General features: G+C 40.6%; 1 pseudogene; it reads left to right on the top strand.

Moving 5' to 3' along the window:
• Positions 1-11,088: 11,088 nt before the first annotated feature.
• On the top strand, positions 11,089-11,978 carry LOC110315060 (annotated as a pseudogene).
• The last annotated feature ends 479 nt before the right edge of the window (positions 11,979-12,457 follow it).

The following is a 12,457-nucleotide window of genomic DNA, read 5'->3' as shown; positions in this document are numbered from 1 at the left end:
TCCACTATGTTCATAGTAGCCTTATTTATAGTAGCCAGAAGCTGGAAAGAACCCAGATATCCCTAAATAGAGGAATGGATACAGAAAATGTGGTACATTTACATAATGGAATACTACNCAGCTATTAAAAACAATGAATTTATAAAATTCTTAAACAAATGAATATATCTAGAGGAAATCATCCTGTGAGGTAACCCAACCACAGAAGAACATGCATGATATGCATTCACTGATAAGTGGATATTAGCCCAGAATCTCTGAATACCCGAGATACAATTCACAAAACACATGAAAATCAAGAAGAAAGATCAAAGTGTGTATATTTTGATCCTTCTTAGAATGGAAAACAAAATAAGAATGGAAGAATGCACAGAGACAAAGTGAAACAGAGATTGAAGGAATGACCATCCAGAGACTGCCCGACCTGGGGATCCATCCCATTAACAACCACCAAAACCACACACTATTGAGAATGCCAACAAGAGCTTGTTGACAGGAGCCAGATATAGCTGTCTCCTGAGAGGCTCCACCAGTGCCCGACAAATACAGAAGTGGATGCTCACAGCCATCCATTGGACAGAATACAGGGTCCACAATGAAGGAGCTAGAGAAAGAACCCAAGGAGCTGAAGGGGTTTGTAGCCCCATAGGAAGAACAACAATATGAACTAACCAGTACTTCCAGCACTCCCTGGGACTAAACCACCAACCAAAGACCACACCAGGTGGGACACATGGCTCTAGCTTCATATGTAGCACTGGATGGCTTAGTTGGTCATCAATGAAAGGAGAGACCCTTGACCCAGAGAAGGTTATATACCCCAGTATAGGGAAATGCCTGGGCCAGGTATCAGGAGTGGTTGGGTTGATCAGCAGGGGGAGGGGGAAAAGGATATGTGTTTTCAAAGGGGATCTAAGAAAAGGGATAACATTTGAAATGTAAATAAAGAAAATATCTAATGAAAAAAAGCACCAAGATAATATATACAAGTCAAATGGGATCTAATAACAAGTGTGGATAAAGACAGCTCCTCCCATCATTGACATAAAACACCACTATCACCTCAAGGAACATGAGATAGCTTATTCTGAGCCACATATGAGGTCTATGGCTCAAGAACACAGGTTTGAATTGCCCCTACCTAATACCATGTTCCAATTTAGAAACAGCTTCCTGAGGGTTCTACAGTAGCAGAATTACGGGGAGGGGGGGGTGGGGGGAAGCCATAAGTAAATTTTAAACATGCCAATAGAAACCTCAGTTAGGCAGGTTAAGTCCAAGAAGGAAATCACTGCCATAGACTTCAGGTTTGCACTAATAAAATTCTTAGCCTTTAGCTTGGTGTACATGCATGGGCTGTTAGGATATTAAGATCTAGTATTAAGAAGTTTAAGTCAAGTACAGAGATGTGTGATGAATGGTTAATAGGAAAGGTAAATGTAGCCCAACACAATTTGGCTCTGGTGTAGCCCAGCAACGTTTCTATTTTCCACAGTCACAGTTTTAAGCTTTCAGCCTCAAGATCCCCAAAACACTTGCAGCTTTTTTTCTGGTGTCTTCAGTTCACCCTGATCATTATACACTCAGGAAAGACCCAGAAGATATCTGAATATTGTGGCTTAAGACTAAGATGTCATCAGGACTTTCTGATATAGAATCAGAATCATGCTTATGCATGACTTCTCTTAGTGCCACATGACCCCTAACAGCTCTGGCTAGAAGAAAACACAGGCAATCCCATGATCTAAGCCATGATGGACCCTACTCTTTCAAACTTCTATACAAAAGGAAAAAAAACTTTCCACTCTCAACTTGCTTTTTGTCAGGTGTCTGGTCCTGGTAATGAGAACAGTTTCTAACAAAAGTAGCATAAAGCAAAAGACCAGTGCTCCCTGCAAGACAATAACAGGAGTTGTGGCTTTTCCTCCACATCTTCATCAAGCTAAGCAGGGTTGCAGAAATCAGGGGAGCACATGATAGATGCATGCATTCAGTCTTGATAGGTCAAGGTTCTTGATATCTTTCACTCATATCCTTCCATCCTATTGTGGCCTGGGCCGTCTGGACTGACCAGGGCTTTTCAGAGATAGGAAGTCATCCCAGACCCTGAAGTCTGGCTCTGTTCTCCACTCAAGCACTGTTCCTATTTCCTGCACTAATGTTCTTGATGGGTTCCAAATTGACCTTCTCTCTTCTAATATGTGGGAACTGCCATTTGATAATCACACATATTAGAAGATAATAGTTGCATATCCTTCATCCTTCTGGCAGCCATTCTGCCAGATTAGTGTCTACTACACAATGCACAGCAGAGGTAGATGTTCCCTCATTAATGATATTGGACTGAACCTCTGAACATGGAAGTCAGCCCCAGTTAAATGTTGTCCTTATGACAGTTGCCTTGTTCGTGGTATCTATTCACAGCAGTAAAACCCTAGCTGGGACAGCCTGGGACAACTTCTGAACTGCCTTGCATCTCTACCTTCCTATAGGTAAGATGGGGACAATGACAAAAGCACAAGACTAATTAAAATTTAAAATGATACCAAGTCAGCTCAGAATCAGCAGAAATAAAGACCCTGATTTGGGTGAGCTGAGCATCAGTGCCTGGGCTGGGCTAGCAGAAAATGCAGTTGTGTTCTGGCTATGAGCTTCTGGATATTCAGAAATGCCTCCTCGATCTGCATCCTAACCCTGGCCAGGCTTCCCTTCTTATCCTTGTGATTTCAAGGCAGAAATTTCCTGGAGAAACTTTTCAACTTCTTTATCTCATCTCTACTTCCACATCCATGCTCATCACCATTTCATGCCTTGCTCGATCCAGGATCAGAGCCATGATACTAGCCAGATACACATCACCCAATGTGCCCTACTCTGTCCCACATCCCTGTGGATGAACATCTTGTAAAGTAACTATTATGGCTTCCTATCTGAGTGTTAGGATTTTTCCTAGTGTTGAGGACTTCATTTCTTTGCAATGCCAAGGTTGAGAATTTCATATATGAATGCAATGTATTTTCATTATTAAACAGCTCCTTCTATTACTCCTACTCACTGTGTGTGCCCCACACATTCCCCATCTCTAGATCATGTCATCTTTTATATGAGATGGTTTAAATGAGAATTGACATGACAGACTCATATATTTTAATGCTTCTTCAACAGAGAATGGAATTATTTGAGAAGGAATAAATGTGGCTTTTTGGAAGAAGTGTGTCACTTGGGTATGGATTTTGAGGTTTCAAAAGCCCACACAAGAATGTGTGTGTGTGTGTGTGTGTGTGTGTGTGTCTGTCTGTCTGTCTGTCTGTCTGTCTGTCTGTCTCTCTATCTGTCTGTGTCTCTGCCTCTCTATGTCTCATTCTGTCTGTGTGTCACATTCTGTTTGTGTATCTTTTTGTCTGTATTTTTCTATCTCTGTGTGTCTCTCTGTCTCTGCTTCAGTCTGTCTCTGTCTGTCTCTGTCTCTCTGCATGTCTCTATCACTCTTTTGTCTCTTTCTATATCGGTGTCTCTGTCTCTATGTGTGTCTGTCTCTGTTTCTGTCTGTCTCTGTCTCTCTTTGTCTCTTTATCTCTGTCTTTGTTTATCTCTGTCTCTTTGTTTCTCTTTCTGTATGTATCTTTCTGTCTCTGTCTCTCTGTCTCTCTGTCTCTCTGTCTCTCTCTCTCTCTGTCCCTCTCTCTCTCTCAATCTCTGTGTGTTTGTGTGTGGGGGGGTCTGTCTGTCTGTCTGTCTCCCCACTTTCTCTGCCTGTTGGCTGCCTGCAAATAAGAATTGTAAAACTCACACCTACTGCTCTAGCACCATGGTTGTCTCCTGTAAGATAATCAAGGACTAACCCTCAAAAGCTGTAATCAAGCCCCCCAATTAGATGTTTTCTAAGAATTACCTGGGTCATGAGGTCTCTTCACAGCAATAGAATAGAACAGAAACTGCACAAGTTTTATTATATATACATATATACTATATATATATAAATATAAATATAAATATAAATTATATATTTATATATATAATATATATAAATGAATATATATTTATATATATATAAATTTATATATAAATATAAATATAAATTATATATTTATATATATATAAAACCTTTGAATCCAAAAATTGTATGTATAAGGCTGACCACTTAGACATGGGCAAAATATCTTGGGGTCTTGTCCATTTGGAAAGCCTACCCCACACCTCAGCAGCATTGACTGCCTATAGTTCTTCAGCTAGGGGTGGGTTGCCTCCCCTTCCCTTCCTGGAGTATTGACTGGTGCAATCTTATGCAGGTCTTCAAGCACTTTGTTTCTGCATCAGCACCTTGCTAACAACATTCTCACTTGTGGTTTCTGTAGATCCTGACATTACTGTATGTTTCATTTATGCAACTGATCAGGATCCATGTGACCACCCTGTCTCTAGTCCTCATCTTCCTGTCTTGTAGTTCACAAAATTACACTAAGGTTCCTTAGATTGTATGTTCAAACTTATAGTTACAAATTCAGCTTCTTTGGCTTCAGAGTTCTCCCCAGTCCAGAGCTCTGATGATTACATATTCTATGTTTCTGACCTAGTTTGCTTGTCTGCTACTGTCATTTACCAAAACTAACATAAAGAGATAAGGGTTTATTTGGTTTACAGATTACAGTCCATTACAGGGGAGGCCAAGGAAGAATTTGGTGTCAGAGTTCCTTGGGGTATTCTGGGGCTGTCAGGCCACAGAGTGTGCCAGTGATGAAGAGCTTAGCCTGAGCATCAGATATGGCTTTGAAGTGGGTTCTGTCCTGTCCTCTACAGATGTCTGCACTTTTCCCGGAATCATGTAAGTGAGGTGCTTCAGGATCCCTTAACATGGATTTATTTTATTCTGGCTTCTCATGACTTTCTTTGAAAAAGCATTAGTATAAAGTAGAATGCTTTGATCCATCTACACAGAAGAAGAATGCTAGGTTATGTGCTATGCCCACTCCAGTAGTGACTCGCATTACAGGTTTAAAAACCTGGACGCAGTCCTGAGGCAAATGAGTTTCAAAAGAAACTCAGCCTCCTGTAACCTTGGCATCTCAATAACCCATATACTCAAACCCTATCATCATGTTAATATGGTGTATGCTCTCTTTCAGTATTATAGTGCCTTTAAAGATTGAATTTTTAATCATAGGTGAGTTTCCAACAGTGTTCCAAACTCCTAAAGATCCTTAAAAAAGGAGCTTGGAATTCAGCAGATTCAGTGAGAAGGTTACCTATTCATTAACATTTGAATTTAATTCTAGTAAAGACCAGTGAAACTAATTAGGCATTACAAAGAACAGAGTCAGAATAGCCCACAGCTAGTCTGAAGAAGTGTTTACTGAGGACAGGGTATACACACTGGTCTGGCAAAAAGGTGGGTTTAAATCCCCCTAAAACAGGTTTTTCCTCTTGGCCCAAAGGAACAGCATAATGGAGAATTTACTGGGAAACCCTGGTGGTGGGGTTTAATGAATGACTAGCCTTGCACCTGGCTTCCTCCTCAAGCTGCCTGGTTCTACCTGCCCCTTACCCCCATACCCTGGTCTTTTGCTATATACAATCCTTTGTCTTGTGTCACTGTAACTGTGGATATATCCTGTCCCGCTTTTCTTGTTTGTTCTGTATTAAAAGTTTGATGCTCATTTTAAACAATACACTCAGTTTCTACACTCTCTTGTGTGGAATCTGATTGTCACTCAGGGAATCCTCGCTCATCTGCAACTGAGACCCATTCCACGCAGATAGGAGACCCCACAAAGGAGGCAGTCTGTGGCAATTATGCTTTCTAACTCATTTGATTTTTTATTATTATATATTTTCTTTATTTACATTTCAAATGTTATCCCCTTTCCTAGTTTCCTCTCCTAAAACCCCCTATCCCCTCACTCCTTCCCCTGCTCCTCAGCCCACCCACTCCTATTCCTGGTCCCTGCATTCCCCTATGCTGGGGCATAAAGCCTTCACAAGACCAAGGGCCTCTCCTCCCATTGATGAACAATAAGTCATCTTTTCTCACATGTATAGCTAAAGCCACAGCTCTTTGGATACTTTCTCTAGATCCTCCATTGGGGGCCCTGTGTTCCATCCTATAGATGACTGTGAACACACACTTATGTATTTGCCAGGCACTGGCCTAATCTCATACAAGTCTGCTATATCAGGTTGCCTTCAGCAAAATCTTGCTGGCATATGCAATAGTGTGTGGGTTTGGTGACTAATTATGGGATGGATCCCCAGGTTGGGTAGTCTCTGGATACTCCATCCTTTCGTCATACCTCCAAACTTTGTCTCTGTAACTCCTTTCATNCGTATTTNATTCCCTATTCTAAGGAGGAATGAAGTATCCACACGTTGGTCATCCTTCTTGGTTTTCTTGTGTTTTGCANAATGNATCTTGGGTATTCTAAGTTTCTGGGCTAATATCCACTTATCAGTGAGTACATATCTAGTGACTTCTTTTGTGATTGGGTTATCACTAAGAATGATAACCTCCAGATACATCCATTTGCCCAAGATTTCCATAAATTGTTTTAATAGCTGTGTAATACTCCATTGTGTAAATGTACCATGTTTTCTGTATCCATTTATCTGTTGAGGGACATCTGGGTTCTTTCTAGTTTCTGGCTATTATAAATATGGCTGCTATTTACATAGTGGACCATGTGTCCTTATTACCAGTTGGAACATATTCTGGGTATATGCCCAGGAGAGGTATTGCCAGAACTTTTGGTAGTACAATGTCCAATTTTCTGAGGAACCGCCAAACTGATTTCCAGAGTGGTTGTACAAGCTTGCAATCCCACCAGCAATGGAGGAGTGTTCCTCTATCTACACATCCTCCCCAGCATCTGCTGTAACCTGAATTACTGATCTTAGCCATTCTATTTGGTGTGAGATGGAATCTCAAGATTGTTTAGATTTGCACTTCCCTGATGATTAAAGATGTTGAACATTTTTTCAGGTGCTTCCCAGGCATTTGTTATTCCTCAATTGAGAATTCTTTGTTTAGCTCTATACCCCATTTTTTTAATGCGGTTATTTGAATTTCTGGAGTCCAGCTTCTTGAGCTCTCTGGATATATTGAATATTAGCCCCCTATCAGATTTAAGATTGGTAAAAAAGAACCCAGATGTCTCTCAACAGAAGGGTGGATACAGAAAATGTGGTACATTTACACAATGGAGTACTACTCAGCTATTAAAAACAATGAATTTATGAAATTCTTAGGCAAATGGATGTATCTGGAGGATATCATGCTGAGGTGCTGAGTAAGGTAACCCAATCACAAAAGAACTCACTTGATATCCACTCACTGATAGTGGGTATTAGCCCAAAATCCTAGAATATCCAAAATACAATTTCGAAAACAGAAGAAAATCAAGAAGAAGGAAGACCTACATGTTGATACTTCATTCCTCCACAAAACAGGGAATAAAATACATGTGGAAGAAGTTGCAGAGACAAAGNTTGGAGCTAAGATGAAAGAATGGACCATCCAGAGACTGNCCCACCCGGGGGTCCATCCCATAATCAGCCACCAAAGGCAGACACTATTGCATATACCAGCAAGATTTTGCTGAAAGGACCCTGATATAATTTTCTCTTCTGAGGCTATGCCAGTGCCTGGTAAATACAGAAGTGGATGTCCTCAGTCAACCTTAGGATAGAACACAGGGCCCCCAATTGAGGAGCTAGAGAAATTACCCAAGGAGCTGAAGGGTTCTGCAACCTTATAGGTGGAACAACAATATGAACTAATCAATACCCCCAGAACTCGTGTCTCTTGCTGCATATATATCAGAAGATGGCATGGTTGGCCATCATTGGGAAGAATGGCCCCTTAGTCTTACACACTTTATATTCCCCATACAGTCGAAGACCAGGGCCAAGAAGTAGGAGTGAGTGGACAGGGGAACAGGCTGGGGAGGGGAGGGTATAGGGAACATTCAGGATAGCATTTGAAATGTAAATGAAGAAAATATATAAATTAAAAAAAATCTTTCCAGGATCTTCTCAATTTCATGGTATCTGGTGAGAAGTCTGGTATAATTCTGATGGGTCTGCCTTTATATGTTGACTTTTTTCCCTTACTGATTTTAATATTCTATCCTCATGTATTTAATTTTTTGTTTTGATTATTATGTGTTGGGGGAATTTCTTTTCTGGTCCACTCTATTTGAAGTTCTGTAAGCTTCTTGTATGTTCATGGGAATCTCTTTCTTTAGGTTAGGGAAGTTTCCTTCTATAATTTTGTTGAAGATATTTACTGGCCATTTAAGTTGAAAATCTTCATTCTCATCTATACTTATTATCCTTAGGTTTGGTCTTCTCATTGTGTCCTGGATTTCCTGGATGAGTTGAATTAGGATCTTTTTGCATTTTGCATTTTCTTTGATTGTTGTGCCCATGTTTTCTATGGAATCTTCTGCACCTGAGATTCTCTCTTCCATATCTTTTATTCTGTTTCTGATGTTAGTATCTATAGTTCCTCATTACTTTCATAGGGTTTCTATCTCCTTAGTTGTCTTGCTTTGTGGTTTTCTCTATTGTTTCTACCTCCATATTTAGATCCTGGATGGTTTTGTTCAATTCTTTCACGTGTTTGGTAGTGTTGTCCTGGATCTCTTTAAGGGATTTTTGTGTTTCCTCTTTAAGGGCTTCTACCAGCATCTCAGTAAGTCTCACTAGGACACTAGCTTTTACTAACACTACTGGTATTTCTTGAGGGATGTCAAAGGATGTTCTATCATCCACCCCCCTCAGAAGACTTCAAATTCAGAGCAAGTCAGCTCCTCAACTCCTGACAGAGTGTTGGAAGAAAGTTAAGTATTCATGTGCACTATGTTTATTTCCAGAGTCTGAGAAATATTTGTCTATATTCATATCCTTCTGTTTCAATACTGAGAAGCTGCATTTGGGAACTGCTACACTGGATTTCCTTCAAGAAAGAATAGAGACCTGAGGCTTCCTTAAAAAGAGTGTTGGCAACTTTAAATATGGGAGGAATGTCAGTAAGTTTACTGAGACCATTGACTCTTCTGTTATCCCACTTTTTTGATTGTGTTGCCATGGGGAGAATGGTGCATCTTACATTCATTTAAGAGGCAAGGTGAAGGTTAATGTGGTCACACACTTCCTTGATTTCAGTATTTAGAGAATGAGGAAGGAGGATTACTGTTGGAGACCAGGTTGAGAAAACCCAGGCATCTTACATCCTAGACATCTCACAGCCCAGGCATTTTACAGCATGCAGCTAAAAGTCATATAGTTCTTTGGAGCCAGTTGCCACCTCTCTCTGCAAGGCCGTTTCAAGATTCCTGTCCCTAAGCAAACATCAAAGACTGAGGAAGTCTTCCTACTTTCTGGAGCTGTCACCTTGGGCTGTTAACAGAAACCAGATTTTGAAACTAGCTGCCTGATGTTCCGGAGCAGTGACGCCAAGGATCTGAGATAAACCACAAAAGTCTCACACTCCCAATTAGCCTCCCCACTAAGCTTCCTTTTTGATCACTCCCTCGCTGTATTGTATATAAACTGAACATTTCCCCTTAGTAAATGAGACTATGACAAACATGCGTTGTCTCCGTCTCTTTCGTTATTCATAGTTCTCTCTAGGTTTGTGATCCCTCTCGAGGACCATGGAATAAAGTGTCCTGTGGGTTGGGGCAGATTACATTCACCTGAAGTCAGCCTGGGCTACACAGAAGGCTGCAGCCCAGCCTGGGCTACATGGAAAGACAGTCTCAAAAAGAAAGAAAGAAAAGGGAGAAGTGAGTCAGGATCACTTTCAGACCTTGTTTCCCAGACTAACAGCTACTAGCCAGGTCTCATTGTTCTATTTGCTTTTCAGTGTTCTTATCCTTTGCACATCTGATGCCTGAAAAAGTGACAAAAGAAAAGGGATAGCACAGACTGCAATATTTGAGGAATGTGCCTGAGTTGACTGGTTGAAGGATAGGAAGATGTATGGTTTTTCATTACAAGACATTCAATAGTAGGGCAGTGTGTGTAACCCTATACAAAGCAAGGGAAGAAGCATTTCCCAGAAGAGAATAAATCCTAGATAAAGTTTTAGTAGCAGGAAAGGACAGTCACGCAAGTGGAGAGTCACTGTCTTTGGCAACTCAAACCACACAAGTCAAGAGCTAGGAGCCAAAACTTCACTACTCAGCACTGTGCCCAGTCTCCTAGTGGTGTCTCCCAGTAACTTTAAGACCACATGCTAAAACTGAAAAGCGCTGTGTCCAGCAACAAAGATGGTAGTTTGCCTTCCATACGCTCTAGCCAACTAAGTTTATGAAAGCTTTTCTTATAAATAAATAAATAAATAAATAAATAAATAAATAAATAAATACACTGTATTTTCTGCCTGATGGAAGAATGGACTGACCCTCTGTCAACCACTGGCAGCCTGTTTTCTAGGTGTGTTCTCTGATGGGAATCACATCTAGTTTGTGAGGCAGAAGAGAGAGGCTGGAGTGGGGCATCTGTCCTTAATTGGCCTATACCCTTATCTCTCTTCCTCTTCACTGGCTTCCCTTTCTCATGTCTAAAATTTAAAAAGGAAAAATGTTAATTTTACCTTTTCCAGTACTGGAAGAATGAAAAGAGGAAATAGCAGTTGATTTCACCTCAGTTGCTATTTTAATAACGTGTGTGTGTGTGTGTGTGTGTGTGTGTCTGCGTATCTGTGTATCTTTGTGTGTGTGTCTGTATTGTTGATGCTGTTGTTGTTGTTGTTGTTGTTGTTGTTTCTTTATATTTTAAGTGCTACACTTATATTTCCCTTCAAATGTTCCTCTCAAGCAAAGGCATTTTCCTGCAAATTAAATACCACTAAAGACCTCCTGGGAGAATTAATGGAATCCACTCATGTGGCTTACTTCACACCACCCCAATTAAGTCTTCCTTCTGTTGTTCTGTTCTAATTTTTCTCCCTCTTTTCCTGGGGCTGAGACCTCACTCTCCTTCTTCTGTTCTTTATGTTGCTGGGAAATTCAGTCCAGACTCATATATAACCCTCTGCCACTCTCCTCCAATCCACCCTACCCATATACACACAATCTGTGTATAAAAATGAATCTACATGCTCAGCGAAGGAATAATGAGCCCTTGCATTATGGGAGAAATCAGGATTCCCCCAGTAATAAGAGAATTTTAAAACAACCCATCTCAGTCTATGTCCTCAACCTGGCACTGGAAGACTCCTTCTTCCACTACTGTCACTTCATTAACTCTGCTATGAATCATTAACTTCTATGGCATCTATACCCATAAATTAAGCAAAGATATCTTAGGCAATGAAGCAATCATTTGCTATATCTCAGGCCTGAGCATCCTCAGTGCTATCAGCACAGAGCGCTGTCTGTCTGTATTGTGGCCAATCTGGGACCAATGTCACTTCCCAAGGAAAATGTCAGTTACCATATGTGCCCTAATCTGGTTCTGTCCTTTCTCATGGGCATCCCTGATTGGTTCTTCTCAAGATTCCTGGGTGAGACTCATCATCATTTGTGGGAAAATGTTGACTTCATTATAACTGCATTTCTGATTTTTGTTTATTTATGCTTCTCTCTGGGTCCAGTCTGGCCCTACTGCTGAGGATCCTCTGTAGTTCCAGGAGGAAGCCCCTGTCCAGACTGTATGTTACCCTCTCCCTCACAGTGGTGATGGTCTGCCTCATCTGTGGCCTGCCTCTTGGGCTTTACTTGTTCCTGTTATATTGGTTTGGGATTCATCTACACCATCCCTTTTGTCACATTTACCAAGATACTGCAGTCCTGTCCTCTGTAAACAGCTCTGCCAACCCCATCATTTACTTCCTTGTAGGCCCCTTTAGGCATTTTAGAAAGCATCGCTCCCTCAAAAAGGTTCTTAAGAGGGCTCTGGAAGACACTCCTGAGGAGGACGAATATACAGACAGCCATCTTCAGAAAACCACTGAGATGTCAGAAAGCAGATGTTGAGAGTCAACACAACATTAACTTACTCTTTTCTCAGAAACACCTCAACGATTGCAATGCTTTCAATTTTTTTTAAAATCCAATTTTCTTATACTTCTCAAAGTAATCAGAAATGATAATTTCTCCAACATTCTTGGCACTGTCAATGAATTTCTCAAATATCTGCCAAAATTTCTTTTAATTTTCTTTTAATTTTCTTTTATTTTTATTAGATATTTTATTTACACTTCAAATGTTATCCCCATTCCTAGTTTCCAATCCAAAAATCCCCTATCCCCTTCCCTACTCCCTCCCCTGGCTCCCCAACCTACCCACTCCCATAATTGAACACTGTTTTTTTGCAATTTTTTCACCTTTCATTTTCTATTAGATATTTTCTTTATTTGCATTTCAAATGTTATCCCCTTTCCTGATTTCCCCTCGAAAACACCTTATATGCCTCCCCCTGTTCAGCAAACCACTCACTACCAATTCCTGTCCCT

This window comes from Mus pahari, unplaced genomic scaffold, assembly GCF_900095145.1.
Source record: "Mus pahari unplaced genomic scaffold, PAHARI_EIJ_v1.1 scaffold_10306_1, whole genome shotgun sequence".
NCBI lineage: Eukaryota > Metazoa > Chordata > Mammalia > Rodentia > Muridae > Mus > Mus pahari.
Note: the sequence above shows the minus strand (reverse complement) of the source record. Positions and strands in the feature narration are given on the sequence as shown.